Source organism: Sorex araneus, chromosome 5 (assembly GCF_027595985.1).
Source record: "Sorex araneus isolate mSorAra2 chromosome 5, mSorAra2.pri, whole genome shotgun sequence".
Lineage (NCBI taxonomy): Eukaryota > Metazoa > Chordata > Mammalia > Eulipotyphla > Soricidae > Sorex > Sorex araneus.
In genome coordinates this window covers 50,741,188-50,746,748 of record NC_073306.1, presented here as the reverse complement: position 1 = coordinate 50,746,748, position 5,561 = coordinate 50,741,188, and the positions used below count along the sequence as shown (strand labels likewise).

At 46.1% G+C, this 5,561-nt stretch overlaps 1 pseudogene; it reads right to left on the bottom strand.

The window, feature by feature from the left end:
* Window positions 1-755: 755 nt before the first annotated feature.
* LOC101547389 (60S ribosomal protein L22-like) lies at window positions 756-1,124 on the bottom strand (annotated as a pseudogene).
* Window positions 1,125-5,561: the final 4,437 nt, after the last annotated feature.

Below are 5,561 nucleotides of genomic sequence, written 5' to 3'. Positions count from 1 at the left end.
GATCCCTGAGCACTGCTGTGTACAGACGAAAAACAAAAGAAAAAAGAAAGAAAAGAAAAGAAAATTGAAAATTTAAAAAGTTTGAGTAGATCTTGGTAGGGTCGCTCAACTTTTGTTTGGGAGATAAACTGGAGTCAGAACAAGACTTGGTGAGGTCAATATTAATTATCAGGAGATGCTGTTTTCTAATGTGCAGACCTTAAGGAGGTCACTTCCCCTCTTGGCCTTCATCTCTTCTGGAAATAAGATGACTTGATTCCAAGGAACAGCACATAGACTTGATCTGGAGAGCCATATCTCATAGCTCCGTAATTGCTGCCAGCATCATGTTGAGGGAGTTTCTGATACTGATAGATCTGAGCAGGAAAAAGTGCCATGATCCATGAATGAGTCTGCATCGGTGTAAGAGGAGCAGTGGGCGTTTATTTGCATGTCAGGGTTTGACATTTAAAAACAAAAGGGGGAAGTTATCGGCTGTAGCACACAACTAAAAGCATCTCCTAGGACAATTCTTCCAAAACGCCCGAGAAGGGCTGTCTCACTAAACTGTGGGCGCTGATCACACCCCGGGTTCCCTCAGGCGCCCCTTCCCCCTGCCTGCGACTGTGATTTAGCTTGCGTCATAAGGGTAGGGATATTGGCAGAGGCCTTGGAATTTAGGTTTTTTGCTCTTTGTTTTTTGGTTTTTTTTGGGGGGGGGGGAGGCTCCCAAGTTTGATTCCAAGAACTCATATAAAACATTCCAGATAAAGGAGCTAATCCTCGTCGTCGTCCTCCTCCTGGTCCTGGTTGCAGCGTGTCGCTCTTTGCTGTTGGCCACCATGCGCGACCAATCACGCAGGTTATTCTTCTTCAAATATTTTTTGGTGAGATATTTCAAATACCTTTTGGAGAAAGGCACCTCCGACGTGACAGTGATCTTGCTCTTGCTCCGCTTGATGGTCGCCGCACCGCCACCCAAATTTCCAGCTTTGCCGTTCACCTTGATCCGCTTCGGAAGAAACTGCTCTAAGTTCACAGCGTTCCGTGATCCCATCTTCCACAGGGTGGGTGCAGTCCAGGGTGAATTTAAGAACTTGCTTCTTTTTGCCCCCCTTGGCCACAAGTTTTTTCACGGGTGCCATGGTGGTGGCGGAGACAGAAAGCGCTGGAATTTTTTTTTTTAAGGTTATTTGGGTTATGTCCCTTGTAAAAACCTGATGAGGAGAGGTGGCTCAGTGGTAGAGCATGAGAGAGGCCCTGGGTTTGATCCCCTCGAACTCAAAAGATGAAGATTATTGTCCTGAAACGCCCCTGGCACTGGGGCAGAGAGGCAGGGGTTAACATTACCAAAAATAAAGATCCGTGCTGGGCTGGAGAGCCAATGGTGCCTCAGAACTCTGTTGTTTCCTGTGGGCTCACAGAACCCAAACATGATTTTGTTTTGTTTTGTTTTAGGTCACACCCTGTGTGCTCAGGGGATACTCCCGGCTCTGCACTCAGGAATCACTGCAGGGAGGGGGGAGAGCTTGAGGGACCATATAGGGTGTCAGGAATTGAACCCGTGTCAGCCATGGTACAAGGTAAGTGCCCTATCCCCTGTACTATCTCTCCAGCCGCCCCCCCCCTCAGCCCTCACCAAATAGCCCCATGATTTTTCAAGAGAAACTGAAAAATCTGAACTTGTTTATGAAATTCTTTTATTGTTTTTGCTTTAGCCACACCCACTTGTTCTCAGAGATCCTTCCTGGGGGCTTTTGCTGGGGTGGGTATGCTGGGGATTGAACCAGTGCCAGTCTATACTGTACTATACTATACTATACTATACTATACTATACTATACTATACTATACTATACTATGCTATACTAACTCAGTCTATACTATACTATACTATACTATACTATACTATAATCTCAGTTTATACTATAGTATCTCTTCGACCCAAGGAAATCTTTTTTTTTTTTTTTTTATAAATAAGCACTATAGCACTGTCATCCCGTTGTTCATCGATTTGCTCCAGCAGGCACCAGTAATGTCTCCATTGTGAGACTTGTTACTATTTTTGGCATATCGAATACTTGCCAGGCTCTGCCATGTGGGATAAATAAGCAAATTAATCAATTAACTAATATAGGGGCATTAATTGTGCTGGTGCCCAGGAAGTCCAGCTGCTGATGCTCACCCCAGCAGTGGCTCAGGTAGTGCTGGGAGAACCATGTGGTTCCTAAGATCAGACTTGGGACCCTGAGCATAAAGGGCATATGGTCTGGTGCTCTGAGCTCTCTCTCCTGTCCATTGTCTATTTTTGCTGTGTCTGTTATTTCAAAAGAAGGACCCATGTCCTTTTCCACCCGTCAAAACTACCCTTGAGATCTATCAAACCTGATCTTTGCTATTTATGCGGCTTCTTTTTAGATTATGAAAGAAAACAAAACTCACAGTGCCCACATGGGTGCCAACTTAAAGAAGAGAAGCAGAATAAAATGCACAACACATTATTATTCTAGTAGATTGGAAAATGCTGGAGCAATGGTACAGCTGGTAGGGCATATGCCCTGCCTGCAGCTGACCCAGGTTTGATTTTCAGCATCCCATATGGTCCCCTGAGCACTGCCAAGAGTAATTCTGAATGTAGAACTAGGAATAACCCTGAGCATTGCCAATTGTGCCCCCCCCAAAAAAAAAGAAAAGAAAGAACATAAAAGATATATACATATATGGGCCAGAGAGATAGCACAGGGTTAAGGTGCTTGCCTCAGTACCACATAGGGTCCTCCAAGCACTGCCAGGAGTGATCCCTGAGCTTAGAGCCAGGAGTAAGCCTTGAGTACTGCCAAGAGTGGTCCCAAATCAAAATTTTTAAAATACATACAAAATAATATTGTGTTTTACAAGGATACATTAAAGTCCAGGACGCTTTCAACCAAAGAGGACCTGTGAGGGGGAATTAGGGGAGGTAAGTCTTAGAAGAGCTTCCGGCTAGGTTTCTACCACTCAGCAGGCTTCTGGGACTTGTGGGGACAGAGAGAAAGGACAGTTGAAGAGGGGAAGAGAGTTCATCATTGAACCCCAGTTTGAAGCTAGACTCTGGGTTCCAGTCCCCAGGTCAAGAACATGAATATCTTGAAGTACAGAACATACTCCTTGCCCTTGGGTTAGAGCCCAGCCCAGCAGTAAACAAGCAACTATAAATAACAGCACAGACAGAGGCTGAGGTCAGAACTGTGCCTGCCAGATTGGGGAAGACAACAGCGTTTAATCATCACTCTCTCGCTCTCTCTGTGTGGGCTCACCCTGCAGTCCACAGGCAGAGAACTTCCAGTCTGTCTGGCCGCTGGCAACATGGCATGGTAGTTAAGCTTCTGGCCTCCAGGGGACCACTTAGGAGAATCCCAACCTCATCTTCCCTCAAAGAGAATTTGTGGAGTGAACATTTCTGGGAGGGTAAAAATAATAAGAGTCAAGGTGTTTAAGAACTAAATTCCATCTATTCCCTAACTTAGCTCCAGAAGGTGTGATATTTGCCCAGAGGGAACATGGGAAGTCAGGGGTCTATCAACTCCCAGATCTGCTGTACTCTCTCTTCTGAGCTCCAGTCCTCTTAGCTGTAAAATAAATACTGAGGACTGGTGAGATACAGTGTTGGGAGGCCCCAGAGGTGGACACTTGAAGCCTACATATGCAGTTCTGCCCCTGGCCCTGGGAATTTCACATCTCAGAAATCCCTGGAGGGGCTAGAGCAATAGCACAGCGGGTAGGGTGTTTGCCTTGCACGTGGCAGACCCAGGTTCAATTCCCAGAATCCCATACGGTCCCCTGAGCACCACCAGGAGTGATTCCTGAGTGCATGAACCTGGAGTAACCCCTATGCATCGCCGGGTGTGACCCAAAAAGCAAAAAAAAGAAAAAAAAGAAAGAAATCCCTGGAACCCACAACAGAAGGCTACCTATCTAACCTATATGCTAGCTAACCAGCCATTCCCCACTCCCCTCATTCCATTCCCACCCCTCATAAGCCTCCTTGACTTTAATGTAAACGCACCCTAAAACACAGGCTAGCCTCTCAAGAGGCTTGTGAGAGCCTCCCAGGAGAGCTCTCATTTCAGTAAACCCAATTTCAGCCTAATTCTCCTCTTGGACTTTGTTTCTTCCTTTCCACAACTGTCCCAAGGCCTTCCAGATAATACAGAATGTAAGGCGCTGGCCTTGCACATGGCTGATCAAGGATTGTGGTACTACATGTGGTCCCTTGAGCACAGCCAGGAATGATCCCTGAGCATAGAACCAGGAGTAAGTCCTGAGTGTCACTGGGTGTGACCCAAAAACTGAAATCAAAAACAAAAAATAGAAAAGGGGGGGGCCCGGAGCGATAGCACAGCGGGTAGGGCGTTTGCCTTGCATGCAGCTGACCTGGGTTCAATCCCCAGCATCCCATATGGTCCCCCAAGCACTGCCAGGAGTAATTCCTGAGTGCAAAGCCAGGACTAACCCCTGAGCATCACTGGGTGTGACCCAAAAAGAAAAAAAAAGGAAAAAAAGGGATAATAATATAACATTTAAAATATATTTAGGGGCCGGAGCGATAGCACAGCGGGTAGGGCGTTTGCCTTGCACGCGGCCGACCCGGGTTCGATCCCCGGCATCCCATATGGTCCCCCAGGCACTGCCAGGAGTAATTCCTGAGTGCAAAGCCAGGAGTAACCCCTGAGCATTGCTGGGTGTGACCCAAAAAAAAGCAAAAAAAAATTAATAAAATAAAATAAAATATATTTAAAGTAATATATATAATGTATATAAAACAAAAATAATTATAAAAGGAAAAGGATACATTAACAGGCTGAGTTTAGTAAAGAGATTTAAAATTTAAAAAAAAATTTTTTTTTTTTTTGCTTTTTTTGGGTCACACCTGGCGATGCACAGGGGTTACTCCTGGCTCTGCACTCAGGAATCACTCCCGGCGGTGCTCAGGGGACCATATGGGATGCTGGGATTCGAACCCGGGTCGGTCGCGTGGAAGGCAAACGCCCTACCCGCTGTGCTATTGCTCCAGCCCCCCCCCAAAAAAAATTTTTTTTGACTGTCATCCCTTGTGGTGGGAATGGTGTTGAAATATTGTATCACTTGTCATCCCGTTGATTTCCATTTGCTCGAGTGGACACCAGTAACATCTCCATTAGTTCCTATCTCATGTAGTGTAGCCCAGTGGTATCTGCTCGATCCAGGAACAGGGAGAGCCTTAAACCATTCATTCAGGGTTTTGACGAAGAAGTCTGACCATCTCGTAGGTGGGCGGCCACGTGGTCTTTTGATGTTCCGTGGAATCCAGTTGGTAACAGCTCTAGTCCAGCAGTCGTCTCTAAACCGCATGACGTGTCCGGCCTATCTGATTTTTGATGCCTTGGCAAATGAGACAGCATCCCTGACTCTCAACAGAGGTCGGAACTCCAGATTCCTTCTCTCATTTGAGTGAAACGTGATACTCCAAGCATAGCTCTTTCGATTCCACTTTGGGATACCCGAATAGCGTTCTCATTCTATTTTCATAGGGCCCAGTTCTCTGAGGAGTATGTTAGGGCAGGA